General features: G+C 41.8%; 1 protein-coding gene across 1 annotated transcript in view; it reads left to right on the top strand.

Moving 5' to 3' along the window:
- The window catches only part of LOC126474730 (homeobox protein Hox-A4-like), a 447,456-nt gene that overhangs the window by 83,114 nt on the left and 337,115 nt on the right, over positions 1-27,227 (top strand). The window lies entirely within an intron of this gene.

The raw sequence follows: 27,227 nt of genomic DNA, 5'->3' as shown, positions 1-27,227 counted from the left end.
CATTGGTATACATTTCTCAAGAACTATTTATTCAAATGAAACCAAATTTTAAACGTGCGTAAGTTGTCATATCTTCTTCAAAATGAGTTATTTATATGGCAGTAGCGTTGTCATCGTAGTAGAAATTCACAAAGAAAGTAGGTGACCAAAAAAACTGACATTAAAAAAATCTGAATATTTGACAAAGCTTTAATTTTACTGCCATTATTCTACCACATTTTAATGAAAGTGATGTAATTAATTTCTGTACCAAGTTTCGTTGACATGGATGTATTACTTTTAGAGAAAATTTTACGTAAAGCTAAACATTTTATACTTTCGGGAAAGTGGATTTATAGTTTTTGAAACGGTATGTTCTACCTACAGTCAAAGTTAAAGCTCTGCGCGTCCATAGCTGCCATCATTGCGGGTTTATGTATCCTCCAGCTTACATTGGGAGGCCCCCTTTTGAATTCTAGTCTCTTTTGTCGTTTCTAGCGCACTGTTCTCAGCTTGCCGCACCCTCACCTCGTCAACTGAGAGAAGCCCATGTTCTATGCCCATACCACTGAAAAACCTACAGCCTGCTAACTGACTCGTCTTTGAAACACAGTACTGCTTCCACGACACAAGTTTTTAAGATTCTGATGTTCACAAATACCGGTACTCATTTCCACACAAAGTTATTGAAACTTTCTTTGCGATTTTGAGCTCTCTCGTGGATGCATTTAGCACGCAAGGTTAATTCCCCATAGGTAGATTACATACCATTTGCTCTTGCCACCGGTGGGCGATGGTTGTGTCTATATAAACCACGAAATCATTAGTTTTTCACCATATTATTCTGCTCATACTTATGATCCATACCGATAAAATATAACTGTAAACGCAATAAAATTAACACTTAAAATCAAGCGACTCCTTCAAACCACTGCCACTATTGAACCGTAAAGAGAACGCTGAACTGATGTTCAGCTGATACCTACACTAGCTTAGCACCTGGGTGACCAAACTGAAAAATTGTGGTCAAAGAATAAATACATTAAAGACAGAGAAAGTGTCCTGTAGCTGGGATAAACGCAACTGAATTGACGAAAGGGAGCGCGTCATTGTTTAGAAAATACTCTTTTTTTCTGTCAGTATAAACCAAATTCACGAAGACCAAACATGTTTTTGTTCAGGGAGGACTGGGGAGTAACTTAAGACAGTTAAGAAAATAGTTATTTCGACGCATTTTCACTTTCTGGTCTCCTTAACAGTACAGATAAATGTACCGCTCAAAATTTCGATAAATCTGAGTTTTGCTTGCATATACTGTATACGAAAGTGGTAGCCGCGTGATGATGGAACCAGATCAGATACTAGTTAAGTATAAAAAAAAACCGTTCATTTGGCAAAATACTGCTATCACTGCTTGTCTTATTGTTACCCTTCCATATACTCACTCAGTTCTCAAGCTATGTACGCGTAAACAACTGTCATAACTCGCCACTTTTCTTTGTTTTTCCTCTGGAAAGATGACCGGATCAGAAATTGCAGAATCATTCTTGCCCTCGTAAAAAAAAATACTCGGTCAACAAAATAGACGTTTAATTTCCGCTGTCCGGGCCAAGAGTGAGCGTAATTTCTCTTCATAGCAGGGCGTGGCTCGGTGGCGTCAAAAATGTTTAGGAGGGCTCGGTTAATTACGCGCCCCTCATCAGCGAGATTAAAGATACCCCAAGACGACGAGCGGGGGGACGGCGCGTCGCGCAGGCTTGGCTAAGGGACGGAAACACTGCCGGTCTAGAAGGTAAAAGAGGAGCTTTCGTGTGGCATCCACGCGTCGATTTTAGTTGCGAACGACTGCTGCTAACTGGGACCATGCTTTACAGCAAAGGGACCTGTCTGAGTTTCATTAGCAATCCAGTTTTTTTTTTTTTTCTAAAATTTGTGAGGGAACAGACTGTACACGTAATGCATAATTTTGATTACGGACAATCATTTTCTCTTGAAACACTTCCATTGGTCCGTGTTTGCATAATAACAAATATGTGGGATTGTGGGTCCACCTTGATGCAAAACCCTTTTGTTTTTATTTATTCCCAAACTAATTTCAGTGACAGTATCCAAAAATAGCATCGTTATAGACGTTATAAAACTTAATTACATGTGTACTTTTTGGTTCCAAGTATTGTATTCTGTGAGTAGTTTCATAATACCTTCTTTATTTTAAGTCACAGCTCGGTGTTACTCTTGTTCCCGTTATTTCCGGCATATTTTTTGCGTTTCTCATGCCGTTTCTTCGGCATACAGAACGCCATCTGCAACTGTGTGAGTGGCTGTTAGTAAACAAATATGAAAAAGTTATCTTATATACATACTGCTGGAAACTGCAATGGTGTTGTGGATACAGTTTTGGTGCGCACTGGGATGTTACGTAGTTTGTCATTTACGTAACAACCTAGTGCAGCAGTTTTTTTTTTTAACCTAAGGACATCACACAACACCCAGTCATCACGAGGCAGAGAAAATCCCTGACCCCGCCGGGAATCGAACCCGGGAACCCGGGCGCGGGAAGCGAGAACGCTACCGCACGACCACGAGCTGCGGACCCGTTCTTGTCATCAGTGGCTTCTGGGTGGCAGTAAGTCCTTGAAATCAAGAGTTCTTTCGCCCCTTTCACTCAACTCAGTGCCGCATTTTCAATAGAAGTCCTCTACATTGCTTGAAGAAGTTATTTGACAATTGGGGCGTACGCTTGGACGTTAACTGTCCCTTATTATTCAATTTGTTACGCCCGTGTGGTTGATCGTGGGCGAATTTCTAAGAAGTCTCACTGCTGAATGACTGCCTGGTTTTATAGATCCTTTATTAATCCGCTCCCCCCCCCCCCCCCCGCCCTCCTTCACCAACCGTGCAAATAGGCCCATTCCGACAGAAAACACATTTACATTGTTGTGTGCGCTGCTAACTGGTATATATAGCATAACATCAAACATAGCGTGTAAAGTTGGGCTTCGTGAAATTTTGGGCCACTATTGGACTAGAATCCAGTAACACTGCAGTTATGGGTAAGTATACGCGCTAATGATCACTTTAGCTTACCCTAATAGCCTTACAATGTCTCATCCTCAGAAAGTCTCCTTCCGTAGCATGTGCCTTGACATAGAATCCTAAGTGTTTCACGTTTGAGTCTGTTGTACTGTGTTGTTCATCTATGATTCTCATAGGTGGATCGTTAGGGTGGTTGACGTAATCTGTTTCTAACGAGCAGTCACTCATATAATTACACGATACGACATTTGTCGCTGAAGTTCTGGGTTTGAGATACAGGCATTTATTTCCTGTGTCCTTGTACACATTGTGGAGTCAGTGGTTCTGTTTCGCTTTTCTGTTCATTCATGTTAGCTTATAAAGTTCCGATAAAGAGTTCTGACTGCTACAGTAGATATTTTAAGGCATAATCGACGGTTTATGGTAAATGACGTTCCTCAACACACTCATCTTAAAAACAACAAACTTTTCTTACTAAAGTAACACAGTCAATATCAGTAATAATTAATCGATTTGCAAAGCTATTGAGTCACAACCATTTCATAGTTAGTTCACTATTGGGAACGCTTGACCTATGATGCACTTACTATATATATTGTAACAGTTCAATTAGACCCTTCTATGCTCTACAGTCGGCTTTAGTGAATGCTTTCCATTTTTTCAGCCAAACGACGTGTAAAATGACAGAAGAAGCCCGTTGCATTTCACCTTCAATTTTTTTTTTTTTTTTTTTTTTTTTTGTTAGTGGAAACGTAGTCCTCCCCACGAATGGACTCAGAAAACAGGAAGAGGGAGTAATAATGAAGATATTTGGTGTCTGCGAAGAGCGTGTTTCTTATCTTAGGCCAGTCGCAGTGTTGTGGGTAATCTGTAGTTTCCATAAATCATTTATTGTGAAAGCTGTCAAAAAGAGCATTGACGAGCTCCTCTGCCGTCCTTCTCCAAATGAGCTATTGCTCTGTCTCCTACATGTTATCGCCACGTAAGGCTCCACCAGTCATTCTTCAGGGATTATCACTTGTGGCAGTGTTCAAAGTCAGATAGCTTATCGTGAAATTTAGTTTCGTAGCATCTGTAAAGTTCACCAATAATAAGACCAGAAAATTACGGTTGCCTAAGATAACTACATTTCATCAAATGGATAACGTGTTGTTTACGGTTGTCACCGTCACTTCTTCAGTCGCTTTGCCGGTCTTTTCCTGTAGTCAAAGTATGGCACTACGTTCCCATCCAGGTCAGGCTTGTTATTTATGGCCCGTTTCCGTTTCACTCTTCACACACAACACTAGTAGTCATGGAATTTTGTAGTCGTAAAAAAGAATAGTTTTACTGTGCCACCAGATAGTCGCTTTCGTACTTGTATCGAGATTTATAGTTCCTAGCTTGGCAGAAAGAGAACAACGCGGGACGTAAAAGAATCGATAACAGATCCACTACTGCAGATACAGACACAGTACTGCAGAATTCCTGTAGCAGAACTAGATTTGTTAGCCTATTTTTTTTTAATTTCCTGTTATGTCGTAGAAAGAATCAGTAATAATAAACGCCGATACAGAATACTGTAATATTTCTGCTACAATATTGGCAAGTGAACTTGTTTTGTTATGCTCCTTGTGACACGTCTGCACTTAGCCGCAATTTCTGAATCGTTCGGATTCTTTAGTGTACTTGGCCACGAGAATGGCATCTTTAACACAACTGAACCTTTGGCAGATACCACAGAACGATGTGCTAAAATGGTTTAATTCTCAGAAAAACATGACAGATTAGTTTCTTGTATATTAGAAGCGACATATCTTATTTTTTTAGCAGTAACTTTGGGATACGATGGGCAAAACTTGTTGTTACGGCACGTCTGAGGCTGTTCTGAACACTACAATGATGTGTTGAGCTACATTGCAACTTTTTGTATCACTAAATTCTTTGATGATGAACGCAGAAAATTTTGGCAGAATATTGACTGTAGGAGTGATTATCCGTGAAAAGAGGCGTGACATATTATTCAGAACGAGAAAACGTAGAATCTTGTATTGATAACTGATGTCGGCTTCTGTAAATCCATAGGTATCAAAAACGTTGGTGATTAATGTCACATTCCTAACAGGACTCACAGAAATGTGTACTACATAGACAAGAAGAACGTAGCGATATTGGTAAAAATGTATTAAATTTGATTTATTCCCTGCTTTACCTTATTGTTTACCAGATTACAAGAAAAGCGACTGCTTTCAATAAAAAATGATTTTTTTTATTTCACTGTACAGTGCGTTGTAACATTTACCGATGTCTATGGTGCTGCTTGAACAGCGAGCACTGATCCCACCGACGCGAAGCCTTAATTACATTGTCCAACCAAAAAGTTGCGAGACTGATTTTATTCCTGGCTTATAAGTGACGTCAGCGCAGTAACTACGGTGGGAAATTGAAGTAACAACTATAAACAACAGATGTGCGTTCGAGCAGTCAGCTGTGAGCAGGCTGTGTTGTACAGTGGAAGTGCGACCGTAGTGTGCCAACGTGGCTGCCAAACAAATCGCAATGGAGCTATCTACGGAACACCTCTAAAGCAAGAGTCCAAGACATTCTCCATAATGTTTTGAAGAAGAGAAAGTTGTGTGCAAAGTCTGTCCTGCACACCGTGACTCCCGAATGAAGACAACGACGAGAGGACGCCTGCCAGACTTGATTCAGATGAAAAACACGGACGGTTCTCTCCTGGAAAAAATCATCACGGGTGACGTGGTTTGGCGTTAACAATACGAAACTACGGCAAAGTGCGTAATGGGTCTGTGATGGTTCGCCATGGTCGCAGAAGGTACTAATGTGAGACGAAAGATGAACATCCCAAGCAAGGGCATTTCTGACAGTTTAATGCAGTTGTACAAACGTTTTCTGCTTTGAACGCAAGTCGGGGAGACTGTACGAGGGCGTGCTGTAAAGTAACGTCTCCGAAATTTTTGTGTGGATGCTCTTAACGCTCTTAAAGCTTTTGCAGTAAAACAAAGTTTATTGACATTCTACATCGTTATTCTTTATGTCTATGTATTTATTTCTCAACATGGTCACCTTGGCGACAAACACATTTCTCCCAAGCTCTACTGATGCTTTCTTGTTTTCGTGATCAGAGTGGTGAATCCGGCTTTCATCGCCTGTTACAGTGTTGTTAAGGAACCCGTCACCCTCGAACTTAAAACGCAAAAGAAATTGTTGACGTCCAGAAACTCGATTATTGCACACTGTTCCTCATACACCGGCATAGTTGCGTTACACACCACCGTGTTACGATCTGCAATCCGGAGCCCTCTAGCGGCAGAGAGTTGCGGCTTGCGTCAGCGAAGCGGGAAAGTCGACCGACTAATATGCACTGTATGTAACACCTCAGCCGATATTGAGAACAGAATAAAAATTTGAGAGGCGCTTCTTTCACCAGGCTCTCGTAGAACAACTGAAGCGTTAAGAAACATTTTAACTCTATCTTTTGGTAATCAATTCTCGACACTTTTTAGACTTACGTAGTATGGTGAGGAAAATATCTTTGCTATGTGTCTTTTGGTGATGTTAGAAATATCGAGATGAAATGTGAATTACATATATATTGGGATTGTTTGGAAATTCCCGTTCTTACAAACTTCCAGGAGTTGTAGAGGAAACTGAGTAGATAATATTTTGAATAGGAACTCATGTCCTGAAATGTAACTTTTCCATTCTACGACAACGGCTTCAATTCAGAACTTTAAGTCATCCAATTCTACTCGACGAATTGCATTAGACGTGATGCAGTATAATTATTAGGGAGCAATCTGAAAGGAAACATAATGAAACACTCATTTATCACTTTAGCACATTTAAATGTATTAATACTTAAACATTACATTGCACGCTCCAACCAGGAGATTAGTTCTGCTCCATTTGTACACTAGATATGTCTCACAGCAAGTCAGACGTTAAGGTGACAGTCCTACGTAGTACACGTTATCCTCTCTACACTACTGAGTGCCAGGGCAAGCAACAATGAGACTTCTCTGTTTCCCTCGGCAGACGCGTTACACATCTGAATTGAAACCGTCGTAGAACTGAAACTCCGGTTTTTCCGGGCATGAGTTCTTATTCAAAATATTATGTACTCACTTTCTCTCAATGTCCTACAAGTTTGTAACGGGAATTTCCGGACACGCTGTAGATGCAGAATTTAAGGGGAAGACCGGAAGGACTTTGAGCGAGAGATGGTAGGGAGGGAGGGAGAGAGAGACAGAGAGAGAGTGATTTCTTTCGTAATAGACAAGTAAGATTTCCCTTCTAAGCGATATTTCGAAGATTTCAATTTTCTTTGTTCACGCCGCTGTGACAAAGTAGGTGACGCGGTAGTATTTCGCCGAAGGACAAAGTGTACAGAAATCCAGAGGACAAACACCGTGTCGTACAAAGCCTGCGGATGTAAATTACTGTCCGTCATCAGGCGCGGCTCGGCGTGTGTTGGCGCTTTTTACACCTTTCCTAATTCCCCGGCCGCTCGGCCAGTGTGACTAAAGCGGGCGTCGTGCGTCTGGTGGGCGTCGCAATTACCGCGGATTTCCACGTGTGCCACGGCGCCGGCCGCGCAGACGGCTGGCTCTCCGCAGCCTCCAGAAGAGCCGGCCGGGCCTCGACATGGGAGGTATTACGGGGGAGGGGCGGCGCGGTGTTAGCCGGCCAACTGGCCTTTGATGATCAAAGGATGCCGCCCGCCAGCGCCCCGAGGTGCGCGGCCCTTGCTAATTGGTAAGAGAGGGCCTCTCCTCTTCCCCTGCCCCGCTCCTCATCCTGGCAGCTGGATAGCTTTAATAACTTTATCCTTTATGAGGCGCAGGAGTGAGGAGGCGGCGGTGGTGGGGGGGGGGAGGCGTAGGAGGGGGGGAAGGGGGGTTATCACTGCGGGGAGGGGGGAGGCGGCAGGAGGGGTGACTAGTATAGTTTTCTCAATGTAATATGCCCGGCTCGTCTTGGTCGTGTTGGAGCCGGGCCGCGGGGCACCCCGACCGCTGTCTTTTTGGTCGTTTTGCCCGACCGTTTTTGCCCTCGCCGCTGCCGCCGTCGTCGAGACATGGTGTGGCGCGGCCGAACGTCCGAGCGCGGCGCTGGAGGGATGCCGGCTGCCGCGGCCGCGCCTCCCGAGTAGCCAGTCGCGCTAGCCTCGGACTCGAAAACGGCACCTGGTGCCCTCTTTGCAACTACGCGTCTTTCTACAAACCTACTCATTTCTTTATTACCTTGCAGCAATGGTTCAGATTGTGGTCACCCATATCTCCGTCAACTGGATACACGTTTTTCTTCTCCCGTATCTAGATTACGTTTCATTTACAAGATAAAACTTTCGCTATTTCCAGTACAACGGAGACCCAGCCAAAATTCCAAATTTGGCTTATTTATTTATTTTATGATTATTTTCTAGACGGGACCCTTTTTCAAACAATCCTACAGGACTAATTTACAATCTTACAGGTATTACCAAATTTTAAACGCAAGCCAAATATACAGAACGTATCGTTTCAACACTTTACCAGATAGTAAAAATGGCATTTCCAAAAGTACGACAACGCTGTCGAGATAAATATATACGTCTTGCGGAGTAAGAAGGAATAGTCGTAGTGCATACAGATAACTAGCAGTTTACTTCTCCCGCTGCCGTAAAGAAACCTCGAGAAAGGGGCGCGCTGTCAGTATATACGAAGCCTTTTGCATTTGTTACAGTATTCCCCATTAATCAAAAACACAACGATTAATACAATCAAAGTACAAGTCAAAAATAAAATTAATATTTTAAAAATATTTACCAAAACCAGTTAAATACTTAAAATCACCGAACAGTAAAACACAACAGCGCCACATGTGCCGCATATGACAAAGTTGTATGCCATATTAACACGTAAAAATCTTTAAATGCGAACGACAACATTAGTATTAAAAGAACAAGTAATAGGACATTTAAAAATCTTATTCACTTCCAAAGCTTAACAAGCGTTAACACGATACAATAACAAATTTTACAAAATTACATGAAGACAAAATAATTTTTTTGACGTGTCCCAGGTAAAAACCGGCATTAAACGACAAAGTTGCCTTTCACAAAGCCCGAAATTAGCAAGCAAGTAAAAATAAAACAAGTAAACTTTGCAACTTTGGTTGGTTTTCCATTGCACGGATTAAAAGAAGTTGCTGACCTGCAAATATTTCAGCATGCTGAAAGCTCGCTTGCCATTTTGTCGTAAGTTATTGACTTGGTGAGAGTATGTAATGAAATATGTTGCTCGTTACAAAAAGTAAAATAAAGGAACAGACATTGTTAATAGTGCTATTTATTAATAACAGATAGCACGTTTAACACCTGTTTGCAACCATTGGATTTATCTTCAGAGAGGTTCATCTTGAAATATAACTAATTTAGTTTTTGAGAAAATATCTCATGTAGAAAAACAGCAGTCGGGCTAGAATACTTTAAAAATGGGTCAAAACAGTCTTCACCGCAATAAAACATTTATTCACAATGGTTACCGGTTTCGGTGAGAATGTGACCATCTTCAGAGCACTGTCACCACGATGGTAAGCGGTGGCAGTGAGCGGAGCAGGTGTGACTCCACGAAGCTGTTGACGTCCGTGGAGTCACAACACTCCTCCGTTCACCACCACCGCCTACCATCATGGTATAAAGGGTCTGAGGATGATTGCAATCTAACCGAAACCGGTAAACATTGTAAATAAATACTTTATTGCGGCAAGACTGTTTATAATCCATTTTAATTAAAAAATGTATCAAATGGCTCTGAGTACTATGGGACTTAACATCTGAGGTCATCAGTCCCCTAGAACTTAGAACTACTTAAACCTAACTAACCTAAGGACATCACACACATCCATGCCCGAGGCAGGATTAGAACTTGCGACCGTAGAGGTCGCGCGGTTCCAGACTGAAGCGCCTAGAACCGCTCGGCCACACCGACCGGCCACTTTTAATTAAATTTAATGTTTCGTAATAATAATAGTTATAATATATTTAATCCTGAAGTCACGTTATGACTCCGTTATCGTCTTAAATTTATAAGCGAATCATCGATAGATGATCTGTGTATAAAGACAGAAATTAAGATAGTAAAATACTAGCAGACTTCATTACAAATCAAACTATCTTCGATACCAAGCTAAACGTTCTTGAATTTTCTGATATTTTACGGTTCTCCTTGTACCTTTCTTTTTAAACAGATCATCTGATGATGATAGTATCTCGAAACCAGTGATAGTCAAGACCGAAATATAAAATAATTCTTTTTTACAAAAGGTCACTGTCTCGCCTAAGGCAAAATGCCTAGTCTGTGAAAAGTTATGTCGCCAGAATAAATGTTTTTCGTGCGGTACAGCAGTAGAATAGTCGCAGCTTTAGATGTAGGCCGTTTGATAAGTGTGAGTGTATTTGACTGAACATGAGCATAATAACCTGAAAAACTGAATTTTTAACGAATAGTTTAAGTCGGCGATGGCTGTTACTCTCTCGATAATACGCGTGTGAAGATGGCTTAATTCTATCGTGCTGTATAGTGCTCCACACTGTTTTTGTGACTTCAAAGTTCAGAAAAATGTTGAGTCTTGTTTATTATTCCGCAGAATGCAAACTTCTTCAAAGCCAGTCGACAGTACCACAGCCGGACGCAGGACTTTCGATATAATCTCCTCGGTCTTGGGCTTATATTTTATGAATGAAACGTAAAAATGGAACAAAATAATACTAAAATACCAGTTTTAAAAACCTCATATGAATGACTACAAATTTAAGACGTGCTCGAAGTAAATACAATTTATATTAGAAAATAACTGAAATATATGCGATACTCAGAAAACTCCGTGGCAAGCATTTGAAAATTATGAAAACAATGCTACTAGATTGTGAAACTATAGATCGTTGTCGAGTGTAGACCTAGTACTACACGGAAAATTATATCGCCTGTATTGTGATGAAATAAAGAATCACCTTTTCGATACTGTGGGATATATTAGCTTATTCTAAACACTTTCTAATAAAAAATCGCTAAAAATAAACAAAAATTCTTTTTACTTCTCGAAGAGATGCTGACACTGTGATGAACATCTTTCTTCAAGCAGATGTTACCACCTACTGGGAACGTGCGCAAACGAAAATAAGTGATCCACAGAATTCACGTGTTGTAAAATATATGCTACAGTCAGGCACAGAGAGTTTGCTTTATCCTTTATTCGCTGAGACAGATAAAAATAAAAGTTGGACGTCGCATATATGCTACATAAGGTCTGAGGACTGCAAATAACACAAACTTTCGTGAGAACCAAAAACAAGCAAAATTTTCTGTTCAGGATAAGTTGAATAGAATTATAAACGTGAATATCCGTCTGATGAACTTGGTTCGAAAGCGTTGACAGGGTGTTTATTTTTGATAAATAGCATTATCGACAGTGGCTAGTTGCTGCTTTTTACTATTTTTAAGAATCAACTTCACACCTTTTCTGCTGCAGTCACTGTATAAAATTGATGAAGAAGACCACAATCCGCCATAAATGCCTTTGAGGAGCTTTCGTTTTATGTTGAAATACGGCTTCCTGTCACCCTGAGAAACAGTTATCTTGCGTATTGATTTTATAACCAGAATACAATTTCCATCACGCGTTATACTGCTGTGACTATTTTAGGGTCAAATTAGGCCATTTTCAGATGTAAATATCCAGAGTTCAGTAGTTATCAGCGGCATCAGCTGTTCGTAAAACAGTTTTATTTTGTTTCTATTTAAGTTAATTATGCTGGTCTTCCGCCAACTACATATACTGTAGTCTATATTTGGAAGACGACCTACATCTTCAGAGATCTGTTTACTTCTGTGCCCTATCAATAATATTTATCCAACTAACGATACTTTTCATGATGAAGAATTACTTACATAATCTAAAAATTTGATTTTACGTTTCTACATGTCGAATACTGGTACAGTACTTTTTTTATCGCAAAAATGTTTTCTAGTTCGTTGTATTACCTATGGCGTTCAGAATTTTTAGTGAATAATAACATTAGCACAATATTTACCATTACTCTGGTGATAAAATATTAATGCGATGCTTTTTGATTCTTAATTGATTCGCAGCAGTGAGTAGCAATATTAAAAAGCTGCCCTTTGATTTTTGACGATTGTACACCTAATTATCTATGAAATAATTTAAATCCCGAAAATAATAGTATGAGCTGGATCCACTGTGCAGTACTGCCTTTTTCAGTACTACTGCAGGTTTTACAGCCTGATTATCATCTGAATATGTTGACATCAATTTTGCGTATTATGTAATTCGCATACCATCTCGAAATAAGAATAAAGAAATACCCCATATAGTTTGCAACTCCTTTTGTAAAATTAAGTAGGCAAAATTGTTAGATCTTGTCTTGCTTTGTAAATCCACAGTTCTCTGTTTTTCTTTCACTTCTGCGGATATGGAGGTAGAGAGTAACAATTTTTTGTTAACCGCTTTAAATATCATACTCAGTGATTGTTCTTGTGGGTTACGATTGCCGAAACCGTTTTAACAATGGAACAATGATACTTTGAAGTTTTGAGCGTACAACACTGCTTACATATGTCTTTGGATACTACTCTCTTTCCTGTAAAACAGTGCGCTACGTCTGTTCCAAAGCTGATCTCTTCGTGTCTTCATGCCACGCCCGTTCTGCTAGTAAACTATAACCAAGCATATTTTCTTATCTGTTTTAATTTTACTTGAAATAAAAAGAGAAAAAAATTTAGTTCGGCCCATTCAGTGGCAACAAACGCCATACGTCCTGAAGGAGGACAATTTAGCTAAGTGACAACGTGTGTACCCTATGATTCCCTGAGATTTGTAATACTGCGGATTCATCTGATGGATGATTTTTACCATACATGAATGTGTCCTATTACCTATCGCCTCTTCTAGGTGGATTGTGCCACAAATTTCTTTTCTACCCAATTCTATGTAGTAGCTCCTCATCGGTTACGTGATCTACCTATCTCATCTTCACCATTCTTCTGTAGCATCACGTGTCAAAACTTCTCTTCTGGTCTAAGCTGTTTATCGTCAGTCTTTCATTTTCATACAAGGCCACACTCAATACAAATATATTCAGAAAAGACTTCCTGACAGTTAAATCTATATTCGATGTTAACAAACTTCTCTTCTTCAGAAATATTTTTCTTTCCATTACCAGTCAGCATTTTATATCCTCTCTACTCCGGTCATCATTAGTTATTTTAATACCAAAATAGCAAAACTCATCTACTGCTTTATGTGTCTCGTTTCCTAATCTAATTCCCTCAGTATCACCTGATTTAATTCGAGAACGCTCAATTATCGTTGTTTTGCTTTTGTTGATGTTCATTTAATATCCTCTTTTGAAGATACTGCCCATCCCGTCCCACTGCTCTTTGAAGTCCTTTGCTGTCTCCGACAGAATTAAATGTAATAGGAAAACTTGAACGTTTTTATTTCTTCTCCATGGACTTTACTCCAAATTTTTCTTTTGATTCCTTTACTGCTTGGTCAATGAACAGATTGAATAGCATCGGGGACAGGCTAAAACCCTGTCTCCCTCTCTTCTCAACCACTGCTTCCCTTTCGTGCCTTCGACTCTTGTCACTTCTGTCTGGTTTCTGTATAAGATGTAAACAACCTTTCTCTCCCTGTATTTTAGCCCTGCTACCTTCAGTATTTCAAAGAGAGTATACCTGTCAACGTTGTCAAAAGCCCTCTGTAAGTCTACAAAAGTTATAAACGTAGGTTTGCATTTCCTCTTATCTTCTAGAATAAGTCGTAGAGTCAGTTTTGCCTCGCGTGTTCCTACATTTCTTCGGAATCCAAATTGATCTTCCCCGAGGTCGGCTTCTTCTGCAAAGAATTCGTGTTAGTATTTTGCAATCACGACTTATTAATCTGATAGTTCGGTAATATTCACACCTGCCCGCACCTGCTCTAATTTCAATTGGAATTATTATATTCTTCTTGAAGTCTGAGGGTATTTCGCCTGTCTCATACAGCTGGCACACCAGATGGAAGAGTTTTATCATAGCTGGTTCCCCCAGAGCTATAACTAGTTTTGACGGAATGTCATCGACTCGCGGTGCCTTGTTTCGACTTGGATCTTTCAGTGCACGTCAGATTCTTCTCGTAATATGATATCTCACATCTTATCTTCACCTAAATCTTTTTCTGTTTTTATAACATTGCCTGTAAGTTCAACTACCTTGCATAGACCTCTATATACTCCTTCCACCCTTCAGCTTTCCGTTCTTTACTTAGGACTGGTTTCCCGTCTGAGCTCTTGATATTCATTGGGCTGTTGCTCTTTTTTCCAAAGGCCTCTTTAATTTTCCTGTAGGTTGTATCTATCTTTTCTCTAGTATTATATGCTTCTAAAGCCTTACATATTCCTCTATCCATTCCTGCTTAGCGCTTTTGCGCTTCCTGCCAGTCTCATATTTTAGACGTTTGTATTCCCTTTCGCCTGCTTCACTTGCTGCATTTTTCTATTTTCTCCTAGCATCAATTAAATTCAATCTCTCCTGTGTTATCCATGGATTTATGCTTGGTATTGTCTTTTTACCTATTTGATCCTCTGCTGCCTTCACTATTTCACCTCTCAAAGCTACCCATTCGTCATCTACTGTATCCCTTTCCTGTTTTCGTCAAACGTTGCCTAATGCTCCCTCAAACTCTCAACAACCTCTGATCCTTTGAACTTAATCAGCTGTCATCTCCTTAATTTCCTACCTTTTTGCAGTTTCTTCAGTTTTAATCTACAGTTCATAACCAAAAATTGTGGTCACAGTCCACATCAGCCTCTGGAAATGTCTCACAATTTAAAATCTGGTCCGCAAATCTCTGTCAATTATATAAAGAATCTGAAACCTTCCGGTGTGTCCACGTGTACAGCCTTCCTTCATGGTTATTAAACCAGGTGTTAGGTACAATTAAATTGGGCTCTGTGCAAAATTCTACTAGGCACCTTCCTCTTTCATTCCTTTCAACCAGTCAGTATCATCTACTATTTTTTCTTCTCTTCGTTTTCCTACTATCGAACTGCAGTCACCCATCACTATTAAATTTTCGTCTCTCTTAACTCTATGAATATTTCCTTTTATCTCATCATACATTTCCTCAATCTCTTTACCGTATGCGGAGCTAGTTGGCACATAAACTTGTACTACTGTGATGGGTGTGGGCTTTGCGTCTATCTTGACTACAATAATGCGTTCACTATGCTGTTCATAGTAGCTTACCCGCATTCCTATTTCCTTATGCATTATTAAACCTACTCCTGCATTACCTCTACTTAGTTTTGTGTTTATAACCCACTATTCACCTGACTAGAAGTCCCGTTCCACCTGCAATCGAACTTCACTAATTCCTACAATATCTAACTTTAACCTAACCGTTTCCCTTTTTATATTTTCTAACCTACCTGCTCGATTAAGGGATCTAACATTCGACGCTCCGATCCGTAGAATGTCAGTTCTGCTTCTCCTGATAACGACGTCCTCCTGAGCAGTCCCCGCCCGGAGATCCGATTGGGGAACTATTTTACCTCCGAAATATTTCACCCAAGAGGAGGCCATTATCATTCAACCATACAGAAGGGCTGCATGCCCCCGGGAAGAATTACGGCTGTAGTTTCCCGTTGCCTTCAGCCGTTCGTAGAACCAGTACAGCAAGGCAGTTTGATTGAGGCCAGATCAGTCAGTCGTCCAGACTGTTGCCCCAGCAACTTCTGAAAATGCTGTTGCCCCTATTCAGGAACCACACATTTATCTGGCTTCTCAACAGATACCGCTCCGTTGTGGTTGCACCTACGGTACGGCTATCTGTATCGCTGAGGCACGCTTGCCTCCCCACCAACGGCAAGATCCATGGTTCATGGAAGGGGGCGGAGCATATGTTTCTTACATATTTGGAATGTTTGTAGTTTTTGAACTTCGCTATTTCCGGGTGGATAAGCGGGTTGCAAGATCTGAGTAAGAAAAAGTACTCATAAGTCATATCTCGTGCACTTATACACGAATACCAAATTTTAAATCCAAATAAGTTTCCCTAGATGGACAAGCATTAGCTTCTGTGGTCTAACAGCACATTTCTTCTTCACAAATTTGCCAGAAGATGAGTTTCTAAGTATCTGAAAGAAAACTAAACCCGTTATATTTCCCGGTATTTGCGAAAAGTGTGCATCTTGCACATTTCACGCTTCTGATTATCGGTGTCTCATACCAAAACGAATAAATAAATTATACATTGCGTATTGACAAGGAATTACTAACATCCATGTGAGGAATTCCACAGAGTTTCGTTACTTTTGCGTACCGAAGCCCTTTTTGCTCAGTTGCAGCCAGTAATGATTATTGGCCGTTACTATTCGATACTTTTAAGTAGAGTTAACATCTTAGAGACTTGCAGAAGCGTTGCTTCCGGACGTCGCTTACAATCTGAGAATATTTCATCAAAGGAATCCGAGGGGAAAATTTTCTTACCTGCATTTTTGTGATTCAAAATAGGTTACGTTTCGTCGACAACACATTAGACGGTATATATCACGTTATTTTAAACGTAAAGAGTACGTGTGCTTCGATCAGTAATGCGGTGGTATGTCGAGAATACTAATTCATGACAACTGACGTTACCGTTATAGCTGACTTATTCCATTTTATAAATTCGATTGTCTGCTTAAGGCAGAAAGTGGTGTGACCTGGCTGTCACATATCTCTGTGTGATGCTATTTCATTTTTCTGCCTCTGTTTCTTGGTTATTTCATTGAAATTACCGGTAATGTTTATCTGGCAGGTAAGATTTTCATAGTTTTGCTGGTATAGTGCACACCGTGTGGGCTCTAGCTCCCGTTTGTCGGCAGCAGGTGGTCAGTGAGTCTCATAAAGTTGGGCGGGTATCCTCAGGAGTAGAGCAGTTTCGCAGAAGAGAAGCCGGGGCCCGCTTCGTGCTTTTGTTGGTTAGATCTGGCGCCTGTCCTCGCTGAGGACAGAGACAACCACTGCCTTCCCCAGAAAATAATTGAGCACGACATTTTTGTCTTTTTCAGTATGGACATCAAAGGACGTGACGTCATGGCGCCACCTGAGCAGCATAAGAAAATCAGCTGCTCTCGTTCCAAATTTTTGTTTATCCATTGAAACGAGTCATCCTCCCCCCCTCCCTCCCCCTGTTCCCATCCCCGCTGTATCTGGATTTGGTGCGAAGATGTCGCGCAATCGGTGTGACACTGCTACATTCGATTTACCAATCTCCTACTTGTTAAGATGCGTTTTGTACACCTAGAGTGTGAAGTTTCTGATGCTTTCCCCTGTTTTTAGGTGTAATAAGCAGTATTTTCTTTCACAATGTTGGCAACAGCGTTGAGTCGTCTCCTGTGTGGACGTTTTTAAGGTTGGGCAGTTGAGGGATTTGAATTAAGTTTCGGGCAATCTGTCTTCCGACCACCATCTGCTGCTGATTGGTGCACCCTAGCTGAATTTTGGGGAAATGTGGGTGTCGCAGTTGTGCTAGCGCGATCCATATTCTGAGCAGTTCCCAACTTGTGTTGTATGTCTGATTATAATTTTGGTCCCTTTTGTCTTGTTAACTTTGAATTTGCGAGCTGCCCAGATGGGGAACCCCCCCTCACTCACACACACACACACACACACACACACACACACACACACACACACACACACACACAAAGCGTTAGCGTCATTTTGTGTAGTTTTTACTGAGATTTTAGTGAACTTTGCTCTCTGTCAGTTCGACATGAATTGTGTTCATCCATAAAAAACAAAGAAAAATTTCTTAGAGGCATTATGTAATACAATCTAGATTGCTGCACTTGCAGCAGAAATCTGGATTTTATTGCATAATGTCTCTAAGAGGTATCTTCTTCGCTGCAAGCCCATTGTATCGTAAAAATAAAACCTGCTGTACTCCCACCTGACTTCGATTACAAGATCCCTTAATTGTCCAACAACTTTTCCGTAGTTAGATGACCCACAAGTAACAAATATAAACTGTCGTATGCCTAAGTTGTTGATCTCAGTGTGACGGTGTTTCCGTTGTGTTTAGTGGTCATACAAGACCAACTGCTGTCTACGTTAGGGAGAGAAGCCCGCCGAGTTTTCATTTGATTTAGAAACACACCATCTTTCATGCCTTCCTGCGATTTTTCTTCGTTATGCGGAATAAAAACTAACAGCATTTCCTTACAATCGTGTTACCACTAAACTTTACCGAAAAAATAAAAAACAAGCTCCTCAGCGAACAGTCTGATGATGCTTCTCAAGCTTACTGATAGACTGATTATTTGCATTAAGAACACAAGTGATACCGACACGCTTCCTTCTGGTAGACCCGATTTTACTTTCGTTTCCCGTTGTATTTATGTTGTCGCAAATTTATTTTTATTGAATTTTGGGAACGGATGTCTTTCCTGTTGTCGTAGCTGTCAGTTACGTAAGGGAGGGAAGTCGTGTGAATTGTGTAAACTTTGTTCAGCTTGTCTATTTTATCAGGGGGGAGTGGAGGACCAGCCCAGCATTTGCTTACATGAGCGTGGGAAACCGCCTAAAACCCACACTCAGGCTTGCCGGCGTACCAGTCAGGGTTGTTAGTCCGCCGCGTGGATTAAATCCGGCCCCTATCGCCTCGTGTCACGCAGGCTAGCGTGCTGCTCGTTAAGGTATACGAACATGTATTAAATCTTAGTAGTTTCTGTTAGTCAAAAAATGGCTCAAGGCAGTCGCTTATCTGTGAAAATACCTCACATAATAGTGTCTGGGTTGTAAGTTCACCATGCAGTACAACGTCGAACGCCTCTCGGAAAGAGGCTATAAGAAAACAAAATCTACCTGTTCAGGCTATTTCCGAAGTTTCACATGTAAATAAAGTTATATACGATTGATTTTCTCTGAATCGATGCCCACTCTTCGAGAGAAATTATTTTCCCCTTAGGAAAGTCATAATTTTCGAAATGAAAACATACTCTGGGTTTCTGCAACATATTCTGTGCTTGTGACCGTTATCCTTTTTGTTTTATCTGTGCTGTTTTAGTGTCATGCTACACTATTCATTGTGCAAGGGAGTCTCGATGAATATGAGCTAATGAGGAAACCACACAGCAATCAGATTTTTGTAATTTTTTTTTTTTTATATTTGTAGTACGCGAGGACCAGAATTCAAGTATGAATAAATTAGAGAAAGTCGATGCAAATCTCAAGAATTCTTGAGAAAATCGACGTAGATGTTTTCCCTGCTTTTTTAAAAGAAAGATCCGTAATACGAAAAGCAGTTTGGCTCTGTGGTCTCTTCCACGTGGGTGGCCAGAGTTCGACTCGGGCCTTATGCAAATTTTTAAACAAAGTTACCTGTTCAACTAGCATTTCTGTGAAGTTCAAAATACATAAAAACAGAAAAATATCGGTAGCGCCCGAGACTGATAACTGCTGGATCACTGGTTCGAGTCTCGATTCGCTCATAAGTTAAATATATGCTGACTGACAAACATTTAATTATCAATTTTATGAAAAATGCAACTCTTCTTTTTTCTAATTGTTGGCTTGGTGCACATGTTCGTAGCGTTTTTGCATGAGTTTATCGCGACAGATACACATAACAGAGACTTTAGTCATTAATAACATATTCTCTTTCCCTATTTACAAAAAAATAATATATTCTCTTTCCCTATTTACAAAAATCTGAGAACTCTGGAGTAACTTTTCGATTCCGCGACTGAAAGGAAGTTTCTTGAAGGTCATTCGATGGAGAGCGGAAAAGGCGAAAATCTGACGGCTACAGACCAAGTGAAAAAGGCGGGTGCGGAATGACTTTCCAACCCAATTCCTTTGTAGCGCTTTTTGTCAGTATAGCAGAATCCGGGCAGGGTGGTGGAGTAGCATCACTTCACGCAGTCATCATAGTCGTCGTTCTTGGATTGCATCTGCAAGACGTATCAGTTGTTCACAATGAATGTCAGCAGTGACGTTTACATCTCTGGGAAGCAATTCCTAGTACGCCACATCATCGCTTTTCCACAAAAGCATAACATTATTTTCGTGGGAGCACGTAAGTCTCTGAACGGGGAGTTGCTGCTTTGTTTAGGCTCAGCCATTCCTTTCTTTTCCTTACGTTAGCATAAAGACACCGTTTCTCCTCACCAGTAAAGATACACGATGAGAATGATCGGCGTTGTTCACAAGCCAGGTGATAACCATCAAGCAGAAATGCACATATGACCACTCGCTCATTTTTGTAATTTTGGTTTAGAGCATGCGCCACCCAGCCTTACTCATTGCATGCAAATGTCACACGATGGTGGAATCATCACATTTCATCACATTTGCCAGTTCTCGAGTACACTGACATTGATAACTGTGGATTAATGCGTTAAACGGCTTCATCAAATCCAGAAGGTCTTGCTGAAATTGGTGAGTCGCTAATGTCAAAACGATCCTCCTTAAAACGGGAAAATCCTTTTTTTCCGCTCTCTGTTCAGTGGCAGTATCCCCATACAGGCCGCAAATGTTTTCAGCTGCCTCCGCTGCTGTCACAAGTGGACTCAAATGGAAGAATATATCGGAAATGTTCCAATTTTTCCACTTGTGACTCCATTTTATTACTTCCACAACTCCACTCACTATCTCCAGTGATAAAACGACAATATGTGAAGTTTAACAGCATCAGTGAACTACAAATAGAAAAATGACAATCGATAAAGAAACCCATGCCAACCAGAATACCAACATGCAAAACGAAAACGCTTCGAACTGATGAGCCAACCTAATACATACCACACACGAACTGCCAGTTTTCATTGAAAGTATAAATTCTCGATTAATAGTTTTTTATAAAAGATTGTTAATAATGATTATTTAAATTTAAAAAAAGACATTACAAACCAATTTTTTCCTCTTTATGTATTTTACGCAACGGCCTTGCCGCAGTGGCTACACCGGTTCCCGTGAAATCACCGATGTTAAGCGCTGTCGGGCGTGGTCGGCACTTGGATGGGTGACCATCCAGGCCGCCACGCGCTGTTGCCATTTTTCGGGGTACACTCAGCCTCGTGATGCCAATTGAGGAGCTACTCGACCGAATAGTAGCGGCTTCGGTCAAGAACACCATCATAACGACCAGCAGAGCGGTGTGCTGACCCCACGCCCCTCCTATCCGCATCCTCAGCTGAGGATGACACGGCGGTCGGATGGTCCCGGTAGGCCCCTCGTGGCCGGAAGACGGTGTGTGTTTATGTATTTTACACTTCGTGGGAACCCTCGTAGGACTTGGATCTTTGTTTAAGAAATCATACCGGTGAAGAATCGAACCTGGGACGGTCATATGGCAGGCGAGGGTTCTGCCACAGAACCTCACTGCCCCTTCGAAATAACTGTCGGATAAGAGAGTATTAAAAACACATAGAAAAATTCAAAGTCGATTTTCTCATGAATTTTTGAGAATTGCATCGAATGCTTTGGACGACAGAAATTTAGGATCTAAATACGTATAAAAAAATAACAAAAATCCTGTAGCCGTGTAGCCTCCTCTTAAGAAAGAAGCTAGCTCTGGAATGCATTCAGTTTGAAACGGGAATTCCGTAACAGCTTGGCGTCTTGTCCGCTCTCAGTAGTTCTGATTGCATTCTGCACCGTTTGCAAGTTAGTGGACCGCCTGTGTGGTCACAAGGTTTGGCGTAAAAGCGAGCTCAGTTCGGGAATGGACTGAAGGTCGTTGAGGATGCCATTTTGTCGCCGCTTATTACGTAAAGTGTTGGACCGCCGCTTAGAATTCCGAACGAGTGGCTAGAAGTGTGCGGTGGTTGCGTGACGCGCTGAGGCTGGCGCCAGATTCGAGGCGGGGCTTGACAGCTCTCTCCAAGGAATGCGGTCTGCAGGGCGCCAGCCACACCACTGGCACAAACTCAGGAAGCAGTCACGGAATTAATAGGCTGTCAAATAGCTTATCCGTCTTGCCTTAAAGGGAAACTGGTCTTTTCAGTTTCTGCAAACCTTGTGGCCGGATTTAGGCGCAAGCCAGTCGGCGAAGGCTTTTATCGCATGAACATGGACGTCCAGACGCTTATTGCGTTATGTACGTACGGTGCTGCACCATGCGTGTGTTTTCTCGGTTTCATTGACTCACGCCAAATTTTTTTCATTTTTAATTTTTTAATGTTTTTGTTTGTTTGTAAGTGACGTATGGTGAACACACGTACAGCAAGTATCTTATTACATAAATGGTGCATCTACTGATTACAGACCAATTTGTACAGGCCCCGCCGCTACTGCTATGGAGGCCGAGTTGGCACTGTTTTTACGGTAGACCAAGTTTGTGAGTCCAGGGAACGGCTTCTGGTGCAGTACACCACTAAGACAATTTATCCCGGCCACTATTACACAGCTATGCCCCAGGGTCAGGTAACAGAATAGGAGAACGAAGGTTCTACAGCACTCCAACAAATTACACTCCTGGAAATGGAAAAAAGAACACATTGACACCGGTGTGTCAGACCCACCATACTTGCTCCGGACACTGCGAGAGGGCTGTACAAGCAATGATCACACGCACGGCACAGCGGACACACCAGGAACCGCGGTGTTGGCCGTCGAATGGCGCTAGCTGCGCAGCATTTGTGCACCGCCGCCGTCAGTGTCAGCCAGTTTGCCGTGGCATACGGAGCTCCATCGCAGTCTTTAACACTGGTAGCATGCCGCGACAGCGTGGACGTGACCCGTATGTGCAGTTGACGGACTTTGAGCGAGGGCGTATAGTGGGCATGCGGGAGGCCGGGTGGACGTACCGCCGAATTGCTCAACACGTGGGGCGTGAGGTCTCCACAGTACATCGATGTTGTAACCAGTGGTCGGCGGAAGGTGCACGTGCCCGTCGACCTGGGACCGGACCGCAGCGACGCACGGATGCACGCCAAGACCGTAGGATCCTACGCAGTGCCGTAGGGGACCGCACCGCCACTTCCCAGCAAATTAGGGACACTGTTGCTCCTGGGGTATCGGCGAGGACCATTCGCAACCGTCTCCATGAAGCTGGGCTACGGTCCCGCACACCGTTAGGCCGTCTTCCGCTCACGCCCCAACATCGTGCAGCCCGCCTCCAGTGGTGTCGCGACAGGCGTGAATGGAGGACGAATGGAGACGTGTCGTCTTCAGCGATGAGAGTCGCTTCTGCCTTGGTGCCAATGATGGTCGTATGCGTGTTTGGCGCCGTGCAGGTGAGCGCCACAATCAGGACTGCATACGACCGAGGCACACAGGGCCAACACCCGGCATCATGGTGTGGGGAGCGATCTCCTACACTGGCCGTACACCACTGGTGATCGTCGAGGGGACACTGAATAGTGCACGGTACATCCAAACCGTCATCGAACCCATCGTTCTACCATTCCTAGACCGGCAAGGGAACTTGCTGTTCCAACAGGACAATGCACGTCCGCATGTATCCCGTGCCACCCAACGTGCTCTAGAAGGTGTAAGTCAACTACCCTGGCCAGCAAGATCTCCGGATCTGTCCCCCATTGAGCGTGTTTGGGACTGGATGAAGCGTCGTCTCACGCGGTCTGCACGTCCAGCACGAACGCTGGTCCAACTGAGGCGCCAGGTGGAAATGGCATGGCAAGCCGTTCCACAGGACTACATCCAGCATCTCTACGATCGTCTCCATGGGAGAATAGCAGCCTGCATTGCTGCGAAAGGTGGATATACACTGTACTAGTGCCGACATTGTGCATGCTCTGTTGCCTGTGTCTATGTGCCTGTGGTTCTGTCAGTGTGATCATGTGATGTATCTGACCCCAGGAATGTGTCAATAAAGTTTCCCCTTCCTGGGACAATGAATTCACGGTGTTCTTATTTCAATTTCCAGGAGTGTAGTAACGAAGTCACACAAATGAGCTAAAGGGTTTACTTAACTTTGTGCCTAGTTGACTGATTAAGTCTGCAACACTGCATGTAATATACCACGAAAAAGGCCCTCAATGGCTGAGAGCAAATAATTGTAGATAAGCTTCACAGTACATTGCAAATGCTATTACAGCAACCGTCTGTCCAATTTCTAAGTGTTCAGTAAATGACGCTCCCCGTCTAAGTCAGCCCTGGACGATGATCTACAACAAGTGGTCTAGGGCAGCTCTTCTGTCTTCCGGGTAGTCTCTATGGCACTGGCATCAGCTCGCGTCTTTGCACTGGCTGTGTCTTGTCCGGACGACGCAGCAACAGTAACGCTGTCGCAGAGACTGACACAATTGTTTTAATGTACAGGGTGACTCCTAACTTCACAAATAAAATTTCACAGTTTATGCAGAGATATTTTATGATTATCTTAGAATAATGGACACTTGGTCATCAGTGGCTCTCCAATGAACAATAATGTGATTACGATTTATTCGGTACGTAACCCGGTTACCTATGGTATGTGGAATTACCTTCACAACAGTGAAAATGTCTGTAAAACGCAAAAACCAAAACGTACAACAAAAAATACAAAGTGGTGTAAAGATTTCAATGGATAGCAAAATTAATTTCAAATATAAACTGAAATGACCAGACCAAAAATTAAATAATTAAAAATAAAACATCTGAGAAGCGGACTTCATACTAGACGGGATACACACTAAGGAAAAGAAAGATCTACAGACATTACGTATTTTATATGCATATGCGTTTATGATAATATTGATTATGGCTTTGATAATTTTCGTGAGATTAAAAAGTGAATGGCTTGAAATAACTCTTGTTTGAACGTGTTGGTAAAGCCATAAATAAGCGACTAGATAATGTCCTCACGTATAATATAAAGGCAGTTCTTATACTGAACATTGTCTGTTTTTCCGTAACAGCGTGCTTCTGTAGATGTTAGACGAATCTGAAGCTCTGTCCAAGAAGTAAGAATATACAGAGATATCATCCTTAACAGACTGAAATTCTGGGAAGAATGAGGCATTACGGACGTTACATTGATGCTCAGGAGTCTATGTGTTTTTCCGAAGCACCAGTTTTAGTGGAAGCTGTACATACAAACATCGGAATTAAAAAATAAGTGCATTTCCGCACTTTTAACCTTTCTCTACAGATCGGCTATCATAAGGATGCTGAAAAACTGAAAAACTGTACAAAGCTGACAAACACGCCGTCTTCACACAGTGTTGGTAATCTGATTCCTTAAGTAAAAGTTATTACAGGATGACAATTGTTGAACCACATGAAATAAAATCGTCATGACATCCGAAAGGATGGCTATAGGACATTCAAACTGCAAGGCCGGCCGCGGGGCATTATGGAAATTGTATGGTTTGGTTGAGCGACGAAGACAACTTTCATTTGTATGGGTTCGTCAATAAGCAAAATTTGCGCATTTGGGAGACTGAGAATCCTCATTTCGCCATCGAGAAGTCTCTTCCTCCTCAACGGGTGTTGTTCGGTTTGCAACGTCCAGTCATGGAATAATTGGTACGATTTCTTTGATGGCACGGTGACTACCGAACGGCACGTGAAGGTTTTGGAAGATGATTTTAACCCCATTATCCAAACTGACCATGTTTTCGACTAGGTGTGGTTCATGTAAGACGGAGAGCTCGATCCCATCAAAGCAGGAGAGTGTTTGAATTCCTGGGGGAGCATTCCGGCTCTGGGGTACCCAGAGGCCACTGGCGTGGGTCTCGATCGGCCACCATATTCTCCGATCAGGACACATGCGACTCCTTTTTGTGGGGCTATATTAAAGACAAGATGTACAACAATAACCCCAAGCATTGATGTTGCGGCACATTAGCGGGTCATGCAGATTTCGCTATTCGTCTGCGCCACATCATCGCCAATGATGGCAGGCATATCGAACATGTCATTATCTACATCCGAATACCTGTAATGACGTTTATATGTTGGATAAAGTGTGTGCACGCCGTTGTTTTTTTTCATATAGTTCACTAACTGACACTCTGTATAAACCAAACTACTATGGTGTTAGTGATTTTGAGCGCCATAAAGAAGATATTTAACACAGTACCCAGGTCGATTCCTCCTCTTAACTTCATCTCGTGCTTCATATTTCTGAAAGAAAAAAAATGTTTGAATGATGTTAGATGAATTTCCTATACATAATTTATGCCATATTTTTCCCTTATAACCGTACACGCTGTCGTTTCTACTCCTCTTCCCCGAACACCGTATAATTAATAGGTACTAAATGAAAATCAATTACTAATAACGATAAAACATTAGAATAATTTAAAAATTAAGGAGATTTCGACGTTCATTAAAAGCCGAGATGTAAACGATATTGGCAAAAGAGTAAATCGACACACCAAGATAGACGCTAGTTGTGGGAGTTCTTATGGACACGAAACACAAGGCGGAATAAGAAAAGGCCGTTTGTTTATCTGTTGTCCACATCAGGCCTAATGTTCTTGATTTTGTCTGCAGCGTTATGGTTAAGTGCGAACAAGTACAGTTGAAGCTTAGAATTGTCCGACATTATCTTTCATTCGTCATAAACCATATTCTGCACTGACGGCATAATTTTGTAAAGGGTAACCTTGTGTAGCCTGAACTCGCTCTTTGCGCAGGATAGATTAACCAATTTTCTCGTTTACGTTTGTGGGTTACCGTGTGACGTAATACGACCCACTACACTGCAGTTATTTGGCGAACACTGTAACAACCGCTATCAGGGCGTGAGAGTACAAAGATCTGAGGGCAGAAATTTTCTGTTAATGTTCCACACTTCGCGTAAGCTATTAGCTTCACAAAGTACTTCGTATTACGTCACATCGTTTGTTAAGCAACGTCTGACGGAATACTTGGTGTACGTTTCCTTTTACTTTTCTCATTGAGCCTACGTATTTATTTGTGGTACTATAACGAGCAGTGTACACAAAACAAAACGCCGTTGTAATAATGATGCAGATACCCATTTATTCTTATTCCTACGACACTTGCTATGTTAACACCGATATAAAGCCTTCGATTTTACGTAAGTCAATTATCGATGCACATGTGCCTGCTTTATGCGTTATCTGTACTCACGACCCCACATTAATTGCTGTTCCCTGCGCAGTCCCACATTATTCACCGCATTACCTTTTTCGTGCCTTTCTAAGTGTTTGCATGTTTGTTTAGGTTTCCATACTTCTCATTTTTGTATGAAAGCGTATAGAATTC

The sequence above is a fragment of the Schistocerca serialis genome, chromosome 4, assembly GCF_023864345.2.
Source record: "Schistocerca serialis cubense isolate TAMUIC-IGC-003099 chromosome 4, iqSchSeri2.2, whole genome shotgun sequence".
Taxonomy (NCBI): Eukaryota; Metazoa; Arthropoda; class Insecta; order Orthoptera; family Acrididae; genus Schistocerca; species Schistocerca serialis.
Note: the sequence above shows the minus strand (reverse complement) of the source record. Positions and strands in the feature narration are given on the sequence as shown.